This window comes from Pezoporus occidentalis, unplaced genomic scaffold, assembly GCF_034315485.1.
Source record: "Pezoporus occidentalis ecotype Australia unplaced genomic scaffold, CSIRO_AGI_Poc_V1 ctg218, whole genome shotgun sequence".
In the NCBI taxonomy this organism is placed as follows: domain Eukaryota; kingdom Metazoa; phylum Chordata; class Aves; order Psittaciformes; family Psittacidae; genus Pezoporus; species Pezoporus occidentalis.
In genome coordinates, this window is record NW_026914051.1 from 597,685 (window position 1) to 619,006 (window position 21,322).

Sequence of the window (21,322 nt, forward strand, 5' to 3'; positions counted from 1 at the left end):
CAAGCTGAGTTTCTGTGCAGTGGATTGCACAGATGCTTTAATCACCATGGCTCAAAAGTCTGCATAATTTAAATGACATTCACAAAACATTTAAAATTAAGATACTCTTGCCATCATTGCTCATCACTGTTCTAAAGGTTTATTATGGCCATGAAATTATTCCACTGCTGGAAAGAAGGATAATCCCTTTCACAAACTGCTTCAGTAATGCTCTCCTGTTGCAAAGAAGTCCACAGAAAATGTTCAGACAACTGAAAACCACTTTATTTCATCTCCATTGGTATTACCAAATAAAATCATGCAGAAAGAATTGGACCAAGAAATAATATCAGCTTCATCTGAAATTTAGTATATGACACAGGAAAAGACTAAAGGAGTTTCTTTTTTTTGACTATGGCATGTTTGAAACAATTCTTCATTAGGACAAAAAATACTATCAGATTTTTAGAAAAGACACACAAATATACATTGCATGTAACAATTATTTTTTAAAAGTACAAATTAAATAAAAATTAAAAATGCCTTATTAGGCATTTTAGAAGTCAAAATATTTGTGAAGCTATGAAAACATTGCTATAATTATTCACTGCATTTTCTGACATAAAATTGTGTAAGACCAACTGTTTTTTAAATCTAAGCAGTTATTGTAGCTTATTCCAGCTGGTCAGTTAAGCCAGTTATTTGCCTGCTAGTTGTGGTGAACAGTTAGTGATTAAGCTTGAAAAGAGAAAAGGCTCTGAAGATAGGAAACCCTTTTCAAATACCCTGATCCTCTTTATAGATCAGGGTAAGGGTCCCTGTGACTGGAGTTCTGCAGAGTTATATCCTGAACTGCTTTTAGCTTAAATCCTCTATGTAGTACAGAAATTCATTCTGTCTTTTGGCCAGCAAGGCTTCACTAGATTTTGCTATTTCACCATTTTTCATGTCTTTACCTCTGCTTCCCTTCTTCTAGATCCTCTACCAAGAGCAGTGATGCAGCTGATATATTTTCATTTGTTGCAAAAGTACAGAGAAAGCTGGGCTGAACTGAAAGACCATCACTATGCTGGGCTCAATTTTAAGTACTGTGGCATAGCTGACAAATATAAAACTTCAGCATTCCAGAAACATTTGGCTTTCCTTTTCATATGAATGGTTTCATAGATGATTATTCAGAATTTATGCAGGTCAAGTTAATTTCAACCCTGGTGAATAAGGTTTTTCTCCCATTTAAGCTGTTTTCTTAAATAACCATCCTCATCTAACAGGGAAAAAAAAAAATCTTTGAATCTGGTCTCTTTAAGACTCTGTTTCTAACTATGCTCAGAAGACTTATTTCCATATGAAAAGCTAAATCAACATTTTCTTATTATATTGATTTTCCGCTTACAGTAACTGCAAAGACTTTCAGTCGTCCTAGAAAGAAAACAGAAGGATCAAAATCAACATATTTTTATAACTTTATGAATATTTTCCACATTGAATCATTCAAGAAATGCAAAAGATTAGTCCGTAACATTCAAAATCAGGTTGAGAATACACTCCAATGTACAAATGCTACACTTACGAATATTTAAAATTGCTAAGTTATTGGCAGCCATATCTTCTGTTCTTATATGTAATATATTTACACTGACAGAGATTCCACTTTAATATGCTCCACCCAGGCAGGAATCAAAAGACAGTTTCATAACTGATTCACTGGATCTTGTTACAAGTTAGACAAAGTTTTTGTCCTTTGTGGCAATTTTTCCAAGGATAAGTAAAGTGTAAATGAGAATACCTACATCCAAGTTTTCCTCCTGTTTTAGTAGGTACAGCTGCCCTGACAAAGGACTGCATAGAGGACAAGTAAAATTATTTGTCTGGGCATATGCATATTGAAATAATTAGTATTAATTCTAGCATTTTCAAAAATTACCACGAAAGGCATACAGACAGGTAAGAATACTGCTATCAGAAAGGAGTATCCTATTACAAGAAAACAGCAGGACAGAAAACTTCCTGCAGAAAATTATTTAATAGACTCAAAAGACAAAGTGAGTACTTTCTTTGTACAGAATCATGCAATCCATAACTTTCCAGTAGCACCACAAATAACCCCTACAGACTGCTGTGTGTGACAGCTGATACTGAATTGTCTGAAAAGCTCAACATGTCATTGTTACACTTCTACCCCAAAACCATTACCTATACAAACTGCTCAAAGGCAACACTTTACAACAGAGAAACAAATGGCTGTCATGTTGTTCTCCTTCACCAGCTCACAACTATTCATCAAACTATTTGAAGAAAATATTCTTTGACAGCTAGGACACTGAAACATTAGTAGATTTCAAGAAAATATAAGAAATATATTTTTTTTTCCTGTCAAATATTAACACCCCTCATTTGAGGCAAGTCGTGTAGGAAACCACAAAGCAGCACATAAATATGAAAGTGATACCAGAGCTACACATGGTTATTAAAAGATATCCTAGCAATTACTGAAGCCAGGGAGTTACAATCAAGATGATCCTTATTAAAATAAACTAATGAGATTTGACAGAGTATGAATTTAAGCCTAAATACCAACAATGTCATGCTGTCAAGCAAATTAAATATATTAACGGAAAACTGCTGCATTTGATTTAAGGCCCCATCATGAAAATGAGAAAAGAGGTCACCCTGGACCTTCAGGGAATCTGTTCCTACAGAAATTTTAATTTTGTTCACAACCCCTGGGAAGCAAAAGTAATGAACTGCCTTGCTCAGAGATGTTAGAGGTGTACCAGTCACACACTGCCAGCATTACAGTTCATATTATCCTATCCACCTACACGAAATATTCACCTAAAATAGCAGTAATAATTGGGACTAGATAGTGTTCTCCTTTACTCACACCAGAAATCCTACTTCAGTGGAACTGTGGATCTGAGCAAGTGTTAAATACTTCTCAGAATGAGTGGTATACCATGTTTGTCTCTTGTTTCAGTCAGGAATGGGTTTTGTACGTTTTAAGTGTAATACAATAGCTCCTTATGTAAAATGGAAGCTGTAAAATAAGAGTAAGCCACACATTCTTTAAAGAAGGACTCTTTGGGTCAGTTACTGACAGCAACTTGTAAATGCAGATGTCTGAGCCTTTGCAGTTTTGGATGGCAAACTTCATCCACCCAAACCTCAGACTGCACCTGCAAATCCAGCAACAATATGTGCAAACAAAATGTGACACAAAACTGTGATATAGTTTCAGTCCTACATATTTCTAGGCCAGTTGGCCTCAGAGTGTGAGCAAGCAAGCTTGAAGGCTTAGCTCTTTGCCTCTGGATAGCAGCTGGTCTTTTGTCCCAGTGCCCACAGGCAAACACAGAGTACTGCGTTCACCACCTCCTTGACAGCCAAGGGGCTGAGGCTACTGGCTCTTGCATGGACTTCATGATCCAAACTCTTATGACGCTAAAATTTTTAGAGGCACTATTGTTTGAAGTTAACTACAATTGCCCACGCTTCCAAATGCTCAGCAACCACCTCTTAGCGCAAGATACACATTGCAAAGTTGCAACTCTACAGCACAATCCTAGCATGGAGGTACACAGCATGTCTCAAGTCATGACTAGACACCAGGTAACCAAACTCACCAGCATATTCTCTACCTGCAAAACAGACACTTGAAAATACTCTATTGGAAAGCTAAGCTGTCTCTTTTTCTATCGGCACAACCAGCTGGTTAAAAGCTGTACTGACTGAGATTACTCTAGACATTTTGGAGACTGACGAAAATCTTTTCTTTGGCACTTCATTTCTAATAATATAGGAGAACATGCAACAGCAAGTAGAAAAAAGAAAAACTTATTGCTAGTAGCTTGGGCTGTCTGGTAGTTCAGTAATAAAAAGTGTTTCTTCCTGTCTGAATGGCTTGAAAGATGACAGCATAATCAGGAATCGTGCTTCAGTTCACCAACATTTTGGTGATACTGGTGCATCACTGAGCGAAATCTGCCTTAGTTTTCCATGCAAGAAGGCCATTCCTTGGACTCGCTTCTTTTTGCTTTGAGACCACCACAATTGCCTGAAATCATCTCTTTTGTGATACCAAGTATCAACAATCAGTCACATTCTTACAGATTGAAAAATGTTATCTAGTCTCCGTGGGGGAGTATATCTGATCTTTCTGGCATACTACATTCTTCACACACAGACAAATCAGTGACTTGCCAACAGTCACAGTGGAAGCTCATCAACTTTCTGAGAGTCAATTGACATTGCAGTCATTTGTGCTACTTTTAACAAATGACTGTGGTAAAAGCAAATCAAGTAACGTACAAGAACTGGTGATGTTTTATTTTTTTTTTCATCTTAATGTCTATATGAGAAAATCAGCATTTAAGAAAACTAAAGTTTGTAGCTTAAAAAGTATCTTATTCACTACTGATCTTACAGTTCAATCATTACCTCACAATTTTTTTCTTACTGCTTCCTAAGACATACTTCAAGGCTTGATTTTCTTCCATCTAATGGAACAAAACCTGTTTATTCCTGGGATGCAGTGCATGAACACTTGTGAGACCTTTGAGATGTGTAGGAGTGTAAGTGCAAGGTATTCCACTAACTTCCATGTTGACAGAAGAAAGTTTCCTGGTTCTGCTTATACACAACATTACAAAGCCTTTCTTCTTGTCTTCTTTCTTTTCTGCCTTCTTTGCTTCTTGATCACATTCTATTTGTGTCTCACCAGTTCATCTTCAGAGTCTCCCAGAAAAACAGAAACATAATTAAGAACAAAATTTATAGAACACACAGAAGATAAGAAGAAAACACGTAACTGGTCTGGTGTGTTGAAGAGTCACAACTACTTGTGAGGCGAAGTATTAATATTAAAAGAGTTCTCAGAAAGTCTGGAGCTGGCCCAAGTTTGTAAGTCCAATACAGTTCCAGGGCAAAGATAATACAGATCAGAAGACAAAATAAATCAATATTCTGTATGGAAATGTGAAAAAAATAGAGTGATGAAGTGCTAAATCAAAAGTGTATTTATATCAAAATGATTTTCCTGATATTATCAGGCAAAATGAAGACCATGCAAATTCCTTTATTAAGAGAGATCAGACATCTGTCTCCAGATAAACAGATGTTAAAAGTGATATAACTGGTATTTTTTGCATGAACTCTCTTTGGTGCTCCACTTCTTAAGCAGCTGAAATGAGAACACTGTAAACAGAAAAAGATTATTTAGCCAGGAGTACTAAACAGCTATGAATGTCCAAAACTCTGTCTCGTTGAAACTTTAAGTCAGGTTTTCCTGAAGAAAACAACTTCATACTGTAAAAAGTCTAACTTGTGAAAAGGAAGACAAAAAACTGTAGTCCAAGAAACTATAATCTCAAATGGAAAGCTGGCTGTTCAGCTGGCATAAAATAATTTCCTGTATTTTCAGTCAGTTTGGAAAACGAATGTCTTCATATATTTTCATTATAATTTGATTATAATTTAATTTTTTATGGATGTTGCTTGAGTTCTCCCAATGTTTGTATTTCTCCTCAGTGTTTTTTTTTTCAGTAATGAATTTTTATGAGTATGTAGGATTTGTTTTAAAATTAGTATGTTCTACTACTTTTTTCCTGTAGATTTCTGCAGCTTCATACCAGTGACTCATAGCATCCATCCTGCTGAATTTTCCAAACAGAAGAAGTTTATAACCCAAATGTTTCACTGTATTATTAGCTTTTACCTTATGTCTTCTTCCTTAGTGGGACCAACCTTACTTCATTTTTGTGTCAAACAAGCCTCTTTTACAGCTTTCTCCTTTTCCAGCTTAAGACAGAACATCTCACTGTATGTGACTACATTATCAAAAGATAATCGCTACTAAGCTAAAACTGCACAGTTGCAAAAGCTAGCTTTGAACTCAATGTGAACGCCAAGATAAATAGAAAGTTTTTATTAAGTACACAAAGATCACATAAATCTTGTCAGGTTACTCCACTGAGTATTGCAGCATAGAATTAGTTGCCAGAGCCCTGAAGTTTCAGCTAGCTGTCTGTTATTCTTTAAAGAAAATGGCTCAGTGTTATTAAGAGTGTCTAGCAAAAGAAGATCGCTGTTACATGAACCAGGAAGTAAGTGAACAACTGCAAATGAAAATCATGGTAAGTGCCAGTAAACAACTAAGAGAGGACCTGAAGGTGGAAGTGTCTGTGATGCCTTTGGGACCAGTGTCATGTAGCAGAACCATTACTAGTCAGGAAGACAGGTGTAAGAAGAATGATAGTGAATAAAGGAGCATTAATAACAACAGTTAAACAGTTAAACAGTTGTGTAAGATGAACAGAGTATATGTTCATATTATAGGACAACAATCTCCTTGCAGGAAGATGTGCCCAGTGCTGTTTGCTAACACCTGATTTTTTTACAAATCCTAAATGCAACACTGAGGAACTCTAATCTTTATCTCTGCTTTACAGGTTTACAGTTGCAATCCACTCTCTCACCAGCAGGACTTTTAAGTGCTCTAAAAGTGGGTTAACACAAAAACTGGTCAACTCAAAATCAAGCAAGCTTAAGAAGTGATAAACCTGTTAAACCAAATAGAAACCCTGAAACTCTTCTTCTCTTTTGGTTTATCACGAAATCTACTTTTTAGTTGTTGTTTAAATTTTAAGTGGTTCCAGAGGGAATTTACAAATTCTTTGCAAATGTGGTCTAATGCTGCATAAATCACATTAGCTTTTGCAGAAAATGCCATCTTTGCATCCATATTGAAAAGGAAAATTCAGGATCTTTGGTACAACAATACTGAACATTAATTTTTTTGAGTTGTTGCCATGGTCTGAGGTGCTAGGAATAATAATCACCAGGCTATGAAGTTGCCCATCATGACAGAGTTCCTAGGTAAAAGCAAACGTAATACCTGTTCGTCTTACCTGGGCTGGGTTTAAGCAAACAGCTTTCAATCTGCAAGCTTTCATGGTCAGTATTAGGGGGACAAAAAAAATGTAAGCCTGGAAGAAAAGCAATGCAACACCCTTCATCACTGTTATAGACACGATCCTGCAGAGACTTATGCTTCCAAAGGGGAACATACATGGAGCACCAATATGCATACAGAGCTGCTCTTCAGCTGGAATTAACTGAACATCTCTAAAATTTATACAGAAACATCACTACCAAGATATGCACATTACATCTCCAAATGTGACAGAATAGGAAATCGCTTTTTTATTTACATTTGTTGAGTGCTAATCAGGAAAGTGCTTTGAGACTGTGCACTGTAGCTCATACTAGCTGTGCAGAGCTTTTTATTTAACCAGAAATACCTGCAGTATCATGACGGTCTTCTTAAGCAAAGCCTATAATGAACATTATGCTTATTTTAAACTTACATCTTTGCTCAAGACGAGAACATCTAAAACTTCATGCATGAACATTCAAACTGCCTCAAAACAATGCTCATCTCGTCCAGTCTCTTGCTCAGCAAAGTCTAGTAGCGGGGGCCTGAAAGAGGAATATGAAAAAGACAGTAGGAAAAAAATAGATCTTCCACTAACCCACCCTCTTAGTATCCTGCAACCAGCAGCTGAGGGACATCCTCAACCACAGACTGCTTCTGGGACTGCTCTGCACCACACTTTCAGCTACTCATCTAGCTGTGATTATAAAGCCCCTAAATCAAATATAGCTTTGCATGTGGGTTTCAGGGTTTAAAAAAATGGCATGAAATAAAACAGCAGAATGTTATGAACTAATTCACTGTCATTTCCATTTACTTCAAATGTATGTAGCGATCTGATACTTTTCCATCAAAGATTCAGAGGAAAAAGACTACCTTAATTTTGTACCTACTCATGGAGTGCTACGGACTCTATCAATGGAGCTGGCAGGACTTTTCTCATCCCACTGTTCTCTTTCCACTTTTCCGTTCATTAGCAAAAGAAGGAGTAGGTATTCTGCACATGCCCCAACATTCTTTACAAGTGTTTAGATGCAGAGTCAGAGCACTTCTGCCCCACTCAGCCCACAAACAGCTTACTGCCTCTGTAGCTTATAAAACCCCACGTTGTGTTGATAATCACAAATAGTTTGGGTTGAAAGGGACCTTAAAGCTTACCCGGTTCCAACCCTCTTAACCACAGATAAGGACACCTTTCATTAGACCACGTTGCTCCAAGCCCCATCCAGCCTGGCCCTGAACACTGTCAGGGCTGGTCATACTGATAAAAATTATTGATCAACATCATTCTATTAGAAAAGTCTTCGAATGCCATAATGTGCCCGAATTAATTTTACTACACTAGAAGGCTTTCGCATTGAATCCCAGACTGGTTTGTGTTGGAAGGGACCTTAAAGCTCATCCAGTTCCAACCCCCTGCCACGGGCAAGGACACCTTCCACTAGACCAGGTTGCTCCATGCCCCGTCCAACCTGGCCTTGAGCACTGCCAGGGATGGGGCAGCCACAGCTTCTCTGGGCAACCTGTGCCAGGGCCTCACCACCCTCACAGGGAAGAGCTTCTGCCTCAGGTTTCATCTCAGTCTCCCCGGTCAGGTTAAAGCCATTCCCCCTTGTCCTGTCCCTACAGGCCCTTGTCAAAAGCCCCTCCCCAGCTGTCTCTACAAGAAAAAAAACCTTTACGTACTGAAAGGGAAAGAAATATCCTGACAGATAACGGCAGCGGATATACTTATCGACTGCCCGCTTAGAGTCAGGCGCGGACTCCCTTTGCTGCTGGGACCTGAGATGGGGCAGCAGCGCCAGGCAGCGGCCCACGCTTCTCGCCACTAGCAGCCACGGGCAGGCACAGCACTATGAGGAGGGAGAGACGGACGAGGACAAGGAACCAACACGGGGAGGGCACCCGCCGAGCTGCCTCAGCCCTGGCCCTAGACCCGCAAGGCGGGTGGAGCAGCCGCCGCTATCCCGCCCGGGCCGCACCCTATCAATGTACCCTCTGTTATTGAAACCTGAGGCCGCTTCCGCCCCGGCGGCGGCTGCTGCCGGAAGGCGGGGACCGACCGGGTTCCGCGGGGCGGGCCTGTCGCCGCCGGCGGTAAGAAACGCGTATTTGTTCAGGAGGGAGGGGCCGGGCAGGGCCCGCCTCAAGGCACCCCTCAGCTCGGCACAGGCGCAGCTGTGTTTTACAGGCCAGGTGCTTCGCCTGTGTCTACCTGTACCGGATTATCACTAAACAAAGGCAGTGCTCCTCTTTTTTCACCTTTTTTTGATGACCGCACACCAACAGTACCCTGATATTTCTGAGCAGAGCCCTGTCTGTTGCTTGTTTCTCTGGCCGATGGGATCTGCTGTGAAAGAGCTGATGGGCCACAGCAGTGGCTGACCGCTGCTTGGTGACTCTGGTAGAACTCTTGTTTTCAGATGTGCTTTTGCACCAGGATGCTTTTATTAAGCTCTGGCATTTCCTGGTCGCGGAGGTTTGATGAGCTGCAGCCTCTTTTGATGGTGCGGGCTGAGAGTTTGACACCCACAATGATAAAAGCTTGGCAGGGCCTGGGCTGAAAAATGATGCTGGAGAGTTGCAGTGGGTGTGATACAGTCACATTCTTCTGTTTAGCTGGAGAAAGGGGGAAAGGGGGTAAAATGAATCGAGTTTCCTGGATTACCTGCATTTTCTCATCCAGCAGAATTTAGAGGTTGAGGATTCAGGTTTACATCTGCTGGAAGACGGAGCGTCAAAAGCCTATTTTTTTTTTAAAGTGGACAAGAGCAACTACACCTGCTTTCCAGTAAAAACAAATAAATACTGTTTGTGCCCCAATTTGCCAACCAGTAGTCAGTCCATCATCAAGGCTTGGCCTTTTTATTTGTCCTTTTCTCCTTGTGTTTGATTTGGGGGGTTGGTTTTGTTTGTTTATGTTAAGTAACATTTAGAGATAAGACAATGACAGCACCTTTTGTCTGCAGTTGTAAGAGGTAAGGTTTGATGTGTGTGCATTTCATGCCATGGGCTTTAGAGGGTTAAAACCACATATTGCATGAATTTTAGCAAACTCCTTTGAGGTCATGTGCCTCCTGATGTGGAAAGCACCATAATCCAGAGATTTTTGGTGCTGGAGGAGCACTTTAACCCGAGATAGTGTTCAGAAATTGCATAAAGACTTAGGGCCAACAGTTGCCTGACTTCAGGGGTTTGTGATGCCAGTGCTGTGAGCAAGGCATGTTCCGTATTTGGGGTGTAATAGGAGAAGCTGGACTTGTTTCCGGGATTAATAATTCAATTGGATGTTGGGGGTAAAATAAAAACACAACGGGATCCTGTTAGGTCCAGCTGTTTCCACCCTACTACACTCCCCCCCCCCCCCCCCCCCCCGCCGCTTTATCATGCATCAATTTCTCCCCATCTGAAAGCATGTTCCCACCCTCAGAGTTAATGGGGGGGGGGGGGGGGCTGTGAGAGGAACAGAGGCCATAAGGATCATGTTTCTCAGGGTGTCGCACACCCTAAATCCAATGATCCCTTCAGGAGGAACACTACCACTTTTTTTTTTTTTTTACTTTTTTTTTTTTTTCTTTCTTTCTTCGTCCCGTGCAGTTTTTAGCTCGGGACTTGTGTGCATTGCAAGAGGCTTTTTTAGGCGTGGATCTGAGAGGGCTGGACCTGAGGGGTGAGGACAGGGGAGCGTGCTGTGACGGGCTGGGTGTGTGCGAGAGAGAAACCGCGTGTGTGGGTTTATTTTTTCCTCTCATTCCTGGGGTCTGAATGGAAAGCACGTTGAGCCGTAATTAAGACATCTTGGAGGCGTACTTAACTCATGACGTGTTGCTTTTCTTTTCCTCACGGTGAGAAAGTGGCTTTCTCTTCCCTGAATCAGGTCTTCTGCCACCCAGAGCCACAAAGAGTCTTTCGGGACATAGGCGCACACGCACACTCTGACTTAAGGTGAGCACCAAAAACTTCCTCTGCACTTTGCTGTCCTCTGATTCAAACTGCTGGAGAGTTCTGAGCGCATCTCAACTCAGGAGCTCTGTGCAAGGTAAAAACCAAACTATAACCAAACTTTTGGGAAAGGTTTTTTCTCCATTATTTCTCTAAGCTGGATGGGGATCCAGTAGCCAATGCCTGTGGCATCAGCTCCAGGGCTGCACTAGAGGAATTTTCAAGCAATCTAAATTTGACAGCTGAGGTGGGGGACAAGGACAAAAGACGGATTGAAACTGATTAACTTCAATGTGTTTGACTTTAATTGCTCTGTGTTACCAAAGGAGAGATCATACTGCAACTGCAGATTCTGTCTGAAAGACAAAAGTTGTGTTCTGCTGCTCTGTGGTTTCCTTCTATGGGATTCTGCATTTCAAAGAGATTTGTCTTTCCTAAGGCATTTCTCCATCCAGTCAGATGCTTTTAGAAGTTTTTAAGATGTAGGAAAAGGAGGACATTAGACAAAGCAAGAATTCAAGGACTGGAGTAGTTTTTCATAAAGTACTGACCGTCCACTTAGAAGTAAGATTTTAGTAAGTTGTGATAAATTACATACTGATGTCATATTTGGCTATTTATTGTCAGGGAAGGCCTGAATAGCATTTGTCATTGGTTTCTGTATCATCTCCACTCACCAAGAAAATTTAGGATGCCACAGCATTTTGAATGTATAGCTGCTCACTAGCTGGTCCATGGCTATCTTAACTGGTCCATGGCTATCTTAACTGTTATCTTTTACTGGCTGTTTATTTGGGAGATTTGGGGTCAAATGCATATACAGGTGTTGTTCAAAATGTTTTTCGTGGCAAAACTACTTGCATGGTACTTTTAGATGTAAAGGGTTGGAAAGCATTTGTATGTTTGCATTAAGGAGGTTTACTGCAGTTTGTATATCGTTAGAAAGGGTGTTCATTACTGCTAGGGTCTTTCAGGGAATATTTTCATGTATGCTGCTGTGTGATGTCATGTAACTGATAAAACCTTCAGGAGTCTTTGGAGACCTGGCAACGTGCACAAGAGAATTGTGTGGGTTGCTAACAGCAATGAGTTTGTATATATGGCTGGCAGGACTGGTCTAGTGCCTAAATGTGGAAAGAAGCATTCTGGAAAAATTCCTATTGTTTTTTTTGAAAACAGTATATGATGTAGTAGTTGAAAATGTGGATGCAGTGGGGCTGTGTAACTATGGATACGTACCCTCCCAATAAACACTGTTCCTAGAGAGGGTATTTTCAGCACGTGCAGAAACATATCATAAACAGCTCCCATGGAGAGAGAACCAGGAGTCAGCAGTCTCATGCCAAGGTGTGTCATGCAGAATGCTAGATCCTTGTGCTGCAAAGAAACAGCTCATGCTTCCTTGGCTTTTCATACCAAATGGAGGCAGATCTTCAGCTGTGGAGTTGCTCCAGCTGCATTATCTGAGACTCTGACTTGGGTGCACTTATCTGTATTAGGCCTATTGAAAAGGGGAAAGGGAAGAAGGAAGAATGTAGGAAGGAACATAAAGAAAGAAAAAAGATTAATTTATGATAATTTTCAACATAACAGTTAAACCAAAATAGGAAAAATTTGCAGAGAGCAGATTTTTCAAATTAAATTAAAAAAAAAAGTCAATGTAAAAATCAAGACACTGCTGGTCCGCCCAGAAATTGTGCCAAAAGGACTGTCTTCCTAATAAGTTTCCTGAATGTAGAAGCAGAGTCTAATGAGAAAGGGGAAACAAACCATGTGTCATTATGAAGAAGATTGTTATCCACAGCAACATCTTCTTCAGAGACATGTTTGACAGTGTAAATCACAGCATAGCAACCTTTCATTCTGAACCTAGCGAGTGCGGTTTCCTTTCAGTTTCAGTTAGCATGGTTAAAACAACTAGCAGATACTAAAAACACCCTGTAGTAGGGTTTGGGGCTTGCAGAGGGAGATTTCACAAAAGGGTGGAGGGTTTCTGTGGCATGCTGCAGTGCACTGTTGTTTTTACAGTTTGTAAATTGGTAAGAAGACCATTTTCTTCTGCAGGTCCCTAGCTTCTCTGATTTTATGCTGATATGTGACTAAAGGAAAGATTTTTGTCCTCTGCTGGCCACAGTCTGCAGCCAAAAGGACTGTTATCAATACTTAATGAATTCACTTAACCTCATTGCCCCTCAGGAAAAATCTGGAAATAATATTGACCAACCTTTAAAAAGTGTTTTGATATCTTCAAGTGAACAGTGACTTTGCAATTGCTTTTGTTTAAAAATATTCAGAGGTTTCCAGTTCACTGCAAGGATTAAAGTGTGAGAACTGAAATAAGTATTTTCTGCGTTTCATTTGCCTTTTCATTGAAGTGGTACCTAAACTGTCCTTGGAAGTTGCAATACTTCGCATTTCTGTTTCGTTGTAAAACCGACAGTTCATTTCATTACTGAAAACCCTCTGGAAGTGAAAAGTTTTGGGAAAAAAAAAAATGATTTTCATGTGACAAGCTGCTTCTGTTGCTTGTGAGGAAGTATTAGACATTCTGTCTCTGCTGTTAGTAACTGTAGTGTACAGTACTGCACTTGAAAAGGCAGCTTGTAACTTATAGCTTGTAACAAAATGTTCTTTGGGCTAAAAAGAAGTCTGAATATACTTAGGATTTCAATCAATGTTATTTAAGGAGGATTAGAGGAAACAGCTGGCTAAACAAATATTAGGTGTAGAGTGTATGCAGTGGTATAAATTAATAATGCAGTTCTTTATCGGCTGTATGAATGGGAGGTTTGTGGAGGTAAGATGACCTAAGCACGGTCGCTGTGTGCCACCTAGTGGGTATTGAAAAGAGTATCTCAGAAGGTTCCTTTATTCAGAACATCTGCAACTAATCCAGACGCAACTTTATTGTAGGTGGTTAATTTTATCCGGTTTTACTATTAAAAACTATCATGTAGCTTTCCACCCTACCACGGATTATTAAGGGAGGTTCTTTTTGCTTTTTAGGTGCCTATTAGGTCAGATAAAAATCAGTTCAGTTTTTTTTATGTAATTTGCCACTAATATCTATTTCCAGAGACTTGTTAAATCATTCAATAACAAGTCGCCACAAACGAATGCTTAGTTTGACATGTTGAGCTGTTACTGTAAAAGTGAAGATACTTCTGCACAAATATTGTGGCAGGAGAAGCTATATGCAGCAGTAAGGATTTTAAAGCTCCCTTAATCACATAGGATGTGCTTTTGTTAAATCCCCTTTTGTTAACTCCCTGAATGTTTTGTCAATGATAGGCATAGACAAAGAAAATGTCAAATTACTTCTGATGGCTAATAAAAGGTCATAAACCCTCTCCATCTTCCTTTTCTGTGCGTGTCATTTATCTCTGCCTTCCTCAGACCTCACACACACTTATTTCTTAGACTGTCCTTTCTCTTTATTAGGGAAGGGAAAATTGCTTTTTGGTCCACTGGATTGTTTATTCAGTAGTAGGTGTTCAGGTGCTGTCAATTCTCATAGCTTTAAATATCCGATGAAATGACAGGGGTTTAAGCGGGCATACATCAATCTGGGTATACTTTGTGACTGTTTTGTGCTATGTGACAGTCTTGCACACTTCCTCAGCTTTTTTTAAAATTTCACCATCATCACAGCTTCCACTGTGCTCTTGGGCACTTAAACCATGTGATGAATCTATGGTTCTGATCCTACGTTTTTCAAGTGCGACAATGGCTACTGGGGCAAAGGAGTATTAAAATACTTGGCAAAGTTAAGCTCCCTGTGCTTTATTTACTTCCTCCTGATTTTCGTCACTACCTGAACAGTAAATCAAATGGCAACATCACACTTAGCAGAACAATGTCCCTGTCCTTCTCATTCACTTAGCTTTGAAAACACTTTTTTTTTGGTTAGTTCGCTTGTTTCCTTTTAATTAGTACGTCAGAATGGAAATCCTGAGCATGATAAGTGGCTCTGAAAACAAACATTTAAAACATGCATTAAGAAGTCACAGACTAATAATCTGCACTGACTATTTTGAGAACTTTTTTCAAGAGTTATATGAAATATTACCATAGGAGGTTGTTAACATGATGCGTGAGCTAATGGCGAAAGTGAGAAGGAAATCTGTCTTTACATTAATCAGCCAAAGTTTACAAATGAAAGTCTAGGAAGGTAAAATACCACAGCAGCAAATGGGCTAATTGATTTGATGCTGTACTTCATAGGTGGGTACCTTTCTTTTTAGCTCTGCCTGGCCTAGTATTGTGAATCACAAGATCTGCTAATGAATCAGACCCAAACTGTATTAATGAGAGTTTCTGCAAGGCTTCAGAGTCTCTCCTGGAACAAAGCTTTCCACTAGTGTCAGTAGCACACAGTGTCACCACCATTTCCCAGAGCACAGCATATCAGATATTATAGCAGAATCCGCATCATTAATTGTCTGGCATAAGATAAATAAAATCATGAGACCAGAAGAATGTCCCTGGATATATGCCTCTTGCTACAAAAAAAAAGTCATCTTGGCATTTGTCTAATAGCAGAAAACCATTATCTCGAGACAGCTTTCCATTAATAATATCTCCTAAGTACTTTAAATGCTTGCAGCCTACAAGGAACATATGGTCAACGGAGACAGGTTAGATTAGAAATGTTTTTTAGCAGAAATGCAAGTAGTGAAAACAAATGTTTCGAACTACTCCAGGGAAAAAAGAAGGAAAAGTTACTTAGTGGTAGCTCAGGTTTGGGGTTCATCAGTTTTGCTCATTTCTGTTGCAAGTAAATGTTTTATTTATTTATTTGTCAAGTTATTTTACACTGTTTATATCATGATACCTAGTAACTCATCATCTAAAGTATATCAATAAGAATTAGTGCATTATGCCATGAGATATACTGGCATCTGTTGTGATTGACATTTCTTTACATTCAGAATTCCTTTCCTACCATAATGACTATACACATGGAGAAGAGGCAATCTGTGTGCATCTATGCTTATGTGTGTATATATATATATATATATACATGCTTGACATGTAATTTTATTTTTTGGAAACTGGAGATTAAAAATCAGTTGTGTAAAAGGGTATGCTACTGTTGATTTGTAGTTTTTGGGATATATGGACTATTACCCTCCATTTTTTAAAACTGGTGATTGATTGTTCAGCTGGTTAGTAGCTCTCACTGCTTGGCACTTGCATCTTGGAAGATCATATGCTCAAAAGGCAGAGTACAGTACAACTGTGCTGTGAGATTCTGATCCAACAAAACAATATATAAGCAACTTTCCTTATATTAGTAATCCATTGAAATCAATAGAAACTCAGGCAGGGCTCAGTGAATAAAACAGTCTATTTGCAGAAAGGCATCCAGAATACCACACATGGTTGAACAAAAAGCAGTACATAAAGGTCACAAGTACGCCAGTGGTGTACTAAAGCCTTAAGTAAAACTATGCACTTTACAAAGCGTAGAGGAGCCAAGATGGGCACCTATTGAATTTCTGTGTAAAAGTAGAAATGTTTAATATAGAAAAAATCTTTTATTGCTAAAATAACTTCCCAGCCTCTCCAATTGAAACTGAGTAACTATTCATCTTTTTATTGATATTTGAGAAAAGTATATGCTGCATCCCAAAGTACCTATGTGGTCGTGGTTGGTTTTTTTTTTCCATAAACATATTGCCAAGCAAAAGAAAAACCCAGCCCTGAGTCACATACTGCCTAAAAATTGGAAAAGCACGTTGCAGATCATCCTGTTTTATAATCTCTGTGAGGGCATTATAATGTAGCAGTAGGTGTGGTGGTTCCTTTACTGAAATTTCAGTGATGTGTGTGGCAGCTACAGCAGACCATCACGGTGCTGCCACCTACTGATATATGCTGCTTATTGCCTAAGGTGATTTATTCCCATTTTCTAACACCTGAAAAGCTGTCCATGCAGTAGTGAAGCTCTGTGGTTTTAACTTCATGCATAACCTGAAAAATTAATGAGCAAATTGCTATTTTCAGATAAACTATGTTTCCAGATTTCCAAATGTCTGAAACAAAATTTCAAGTTTTGCTGAGACTTTGTAACTTAACAGGTTTGATTATACAGATTTAAAATCCATGTAAAAAGTGTGAGTCAGCTTTTATTAGCAAGTCAAGCAGGCAGGCAGATTTTTGTTTGTTTTGTTGTTCAGATGTTGCTGTATTTATTTGTTGATTAGCTTGATTAGAATACATTTTCACTGATGTACTAACTATGTTTGGACTCGATAATCTGAAAGGTCTTTTCCAACTGTACTAATGCAATGATTGTGTTTTTGTCTGGTTGTGCATGTTGTGGTCTGTCTTGGCACATATATATCATGTCATGCTGTCTTCATGTACTCTGGGGACTTAATGGTCATCTCTGTGAGCCAAGAACCAACGAGAGATAGTGAAGATGTTGATCTCTCAAACATTTTCTGGATTTTGTCCAGCTAAAGCAGTGAATAGAGAGGATGTTAATTCAGCTGTTGTTATTGATAAAGATAACAACAGACTATTATCTTTTTACTCTTAAATATTGTTTAAAAGGCTTGGTAAACCAGACTATAATCTGGCTGCATTATATTGCAGATCTGTCCCCTCAAATGTTATTTCAAACAAGAATAGACACACAAGTAGGCTTTTGCTAAAGAGGTAGGCTATCAACACTTTTGCATGCCAGGGTAAGAGGCACCATTTACACAGGGTAAGAGTCATTTACACAGTGGCTGGTGTCTGATACGGCACACATGTGACTTTTCTCTGTGCTGGTTTGAATTGACCTGGTCCCTTACACCCCATGCATAAGGGAGCACATAGCAGGAAACAGATAGAAGCATGTGGCTGCTGCAAAGGCAGATCCTCTGAGCCAGGAAAAAAACACTTGCACCTCAGATGTGACATGACAGTCTTATTCTTAGGATGTAAAACATAAAAAGCAGAAAAGAGCAGGTAGAAGAATGAGCAGGTAGAAGAAGAATGTCTGTACAGAAGCCAAAGTACTGTGCAGTTAAATAAACAACAATATGTCCTGGGAAGTCCAGAAGGAAAAAATAAAATTTCTAACCAAGAATCTCTCAGAGTAGATGAAAAGAATAATAAAGTATTTGTTGATCTGTCTGAATGGTTCTCTTTAAGACTAATATCTGGCCTTTAGGCAATGCATGGGTTGTTGCATCCAGTTTCCAGTCATTTCATTCTGTTTTCCCCCGTGAGCAGGCTAAGAGAAGAATGCAACTATTACATTTTTTCCAAAGCAACCTTCATATCTGATTGCATCTGCATTTTAATGTGTATTCTATTCTGATCAAATCAGACAATCAGAAAAGCTTTCAAATCTGGCAAAACATTCTCCAGTAGGATGGGAGAATGATAGTGGCATGTATGACATCTTCATAAGCAAGCTAGGAAGATTTTTGTCTTGATAAAACTACTGTGACATGTTTTCAAAACTGATTAGGAAGATGATAGCTCACTGTGAAAATAAAAGCACATATCAAATAGGATTTTGCCAGGGTTAGTCAATTTTGGTACTCCTCAATATTTTCATTAGTAACTTGCATAATGGAATAGAAAATGTGCTTAAGTTTTTAGAAAAAGCAAAATAGGGAGAGATCAAATTATTTTTAAATTTATGCCTTGAAGTTAAAATGTTCTTGCCTAGCTGAAGAAAAACCTGAGAAAAAAAAAGTCTTTCAACAAATAGAATGTGGTAAACTGAGGCAGCAATAAAGCAATATACAAAGATGAGTATGTTAAAGGTCTTATTTGAGCTTGTTCTGGTGCCAGGTACTACATTTTGAGAGCTGAGCAGACCAGCTAAGGAAAGTCATAAGGAAAATAATGATAGTTTAGGAAGAATGAGTTGGAAGAACCATCTGGAAAACCTGATGTAGTCTAGCCTAGCCTAATAGTGAATACACTGAAGTCTGTTCATGAAGGCATAATAATAGTCTTTAAACCACAAAAAGGTGCTAAAAAGATAAAGTAAATCATTCATTCGCTATCTTTACAGCAGAAAGGAGAAGTATTGGGTGCATATTGCGGGAAGAAAGACTGAAGAAAGAAATTACTAGAAGTTGAGAAAACTCAGGCATAGGTTGCCTGGAAAGCACGTGAAATCCCATTATTTAATGCATTGGTGGAGACATTGCTGTTATCTTGTTGATCACATCTGTGGGGATCTGGCGATGTCCATCTTGCCATTTTATTCCCAAAATTTCAATCTCCTGTGCAGGTCCCTTGACCTTACTCCGTTTTATGGCAAAACCGGCTTTCAGCAGGAGTTGGATTATTTTCCTTCCTTTCTCAAAGACTTCTTCCGCTGTATCACCCCACACAATAACGTCATCAATGTATTGCAGGTGTTCTGGAGTTTGCCCGTGTTCCAGTGCAGTCTGGATCAGTCCATGGCAGATTCTAGGGCTGTGTTTCCACCCATGGAGCAGTTGGTTCCAAGTGAACTGGACACCCCTCCAAGTAAAAGCAAACTGTGGCCTGCACTCCAAAGGAATTGAGAAAAATGCATTGGCAATATCAATCGTGGCATACCACTTGGCTGCCTTTGACTCTAGTTCATACTGAAGTTCTAGCATGTCCGGTACGGCAGCACTCAATGGTGGTGTGACTTCATTCAGGCCACGATAGTCTACTGTTAGTCTCCATTCTCCATTAGACTTTCGCACTGGCCATATGGGGCTATTAAAGGGCGAGGGGGTCCTGCTGATCACTCCTTGACTCTCCAGTCTACGGATAAGCTGATGGATGGGAATCAGGGAGTCTCGGTTGGTGTGATATTGCCGCCAGTGCACTGTTGTGGTCGCAACTGGCACTTGTTGTTCTTTGACTTTCAGCAACCCCACAAGAGAAGGATCCTCTGAGAGACGAGGCAAGGTGGACAGCTGCTCAATTTCCTCAGTCTCCAAAGCAGCAATACCAAAAGCCCATTGGTACCCTTTTGGGTCTTTGAAGTACCCTCTCTTGAGGTAGTCTATGCCGAGGATGCATGGAGCCTCTGAACCAGTCACAATAGGGTGCTTTTGCCATTCCCTCCCAGTCAGGCTGATTTCAGCCTCCAGCACAGTCAACTCTTGGGATCCTCCTGTCACTCCAGAAATACAGATGGGTTCCACCCCTTGACAGCTTGATGGCATCAGGGTACACTGTGCACCGGTATCTACTAGAGCCTTATACTTCTGTGGGACTGATGTGCCAGGCCATCTGATCCACACAGTCCAGTAAATGCGATTGTCCCCTACCTCCACCTGGCTGGAGGCAGGGCCCCTCTAATGGTCGTCACAGCATTAGACACTTAAGTCGTGGTGAAAGGGATTATTCTTCGTTACCACAGGAGCTGGAGTAAAATCAGCTCTTCCATTCCATCTGGGAAACTGCTCACCAGAGACTGAAGCCGTAGCTCTCATGGGACGATCAGTCTTGGCCCTTGCTCCCCTCTTCAGTTCACTCACCCGTTCCTCCAAAGCTGAAGTAGGTTTTCCATCCCACTTTGTCATGTCTTCTCCGTGATCCCGCAGGTAAAACCATAGGGTACCCCGTGGCGTATACCTCCTGTATCTCCTCTCTCGAACAATAGGACGCCTTTTGTTAATAGCTGAGACCTGGTGCATTCCGTTTAAGTTTTCACCACCATGGGTCATGTACCTTCAACTTCATCTGGATCTATGGGTATATCCCCATTATTCGGCTTGATGTGGTAGATCATCTCTACGATGGCTGATTCCCTCAGAGACTGGATGCCTTTCTCTATAGTAGTCCACTTGACCGAACGACTCATAACATCGTCCTTATACGGAAACCTTTCTTTCACAGCTGCCAAGAGCCGCCTCCAAAGGCTGAGGGACTTTTTCTCTCTTGCAATTGCTTTGTCAATTCCCCCTTCTCTAGCAAGTGATCCCAGCTGCTTGGCTTCTGTACCTTAGAGTTCGTGACCATCGGCCCCATTGTCCCAGCATCGGAGTAACCAGGTGATGATTTGCTCCCCTGGTTGACGGGTAAAATCTTTTCGCATATTCCGCAGCTCGGTTTAGGTCCGAGGTCGAGAAGTTACCTCTTCTTCTTCTTCTTCATCATGTGATGATGACTCCTGATCAGATTCTGGACTGGGTGGTGAATTCATTGTTTCTTCATCTCGCTTCACCCTTTTTGCCTCCTTTTTGCTTGTTCTCTTGTGTAGAGGGGCAACCGATATTGGTATGAATTGGTCCTCTGGTTTGGCTGCAGTGATTATCACTGTGGTTTGAGTAGGGACTGTACTTGTTGCTGGGGGTGGTGCAGCTGCTGTGCTTGGAGCTGGGGTAACTGCGCTGTCTGTTGCAGTTGAAGTTTGAGCAGCTGCTGTACTTGCCACTGGGGTAGCTGCACTGTTCATTGCAGCCAAAGTTTGAGTAGTGACTGTACTTGTCGCTGGGGGTGGTGAAGCTGCTGTGCTTGGAGCTGGAG

At 40.3% G+C, this 21,322-nt stretch overlaps 1 protein-coding gene and 1 long non-coding RNA gene across 3 annotated transcripts in view; one reads left to right on the top strand and one right to left on the bottom strand.

The window, feature by feature from the left end:
* Nucleotides 1-4,574: 4,574 nt before the first annotated feature.
* Nucleotides 4,575-8,056, bottom strand: LOC134164360 (uncharacterized). Its single transcript, XR_009965117.1, has 3 exons — nucleotides 7,513-8,056; nucleotides 6,885-6,962; nucleotides 4,575-4,713 (listed from the first exon to the last, which is right to left on the bottom strand). It is a non-coding gene; the product is annotated as an uncharacterized LOC134164360 (long non-coding RNA).
* Nucleotides 8,057-10,634: 2,578 nt separating this feature from the next.
* HAPLN1 (hyaluronan and proteoglycan link protein 1) overlaps nucleotides 10,635-21,322 on the top strand; it is a 63,070-nt gene continuing 52,382 nt past the window's right edge. For both annotated transcript variants that reach the window (XM_062619992.1, XM_062619994.1), the window contains exon 1: nucleotides 10,635-10,949. The gene's annotated coding sequence lies outside the window, so the exon portion shown is untranslated. The remainder of the gene's footprint in view (nucleotides 10,950-21,322) is intronic.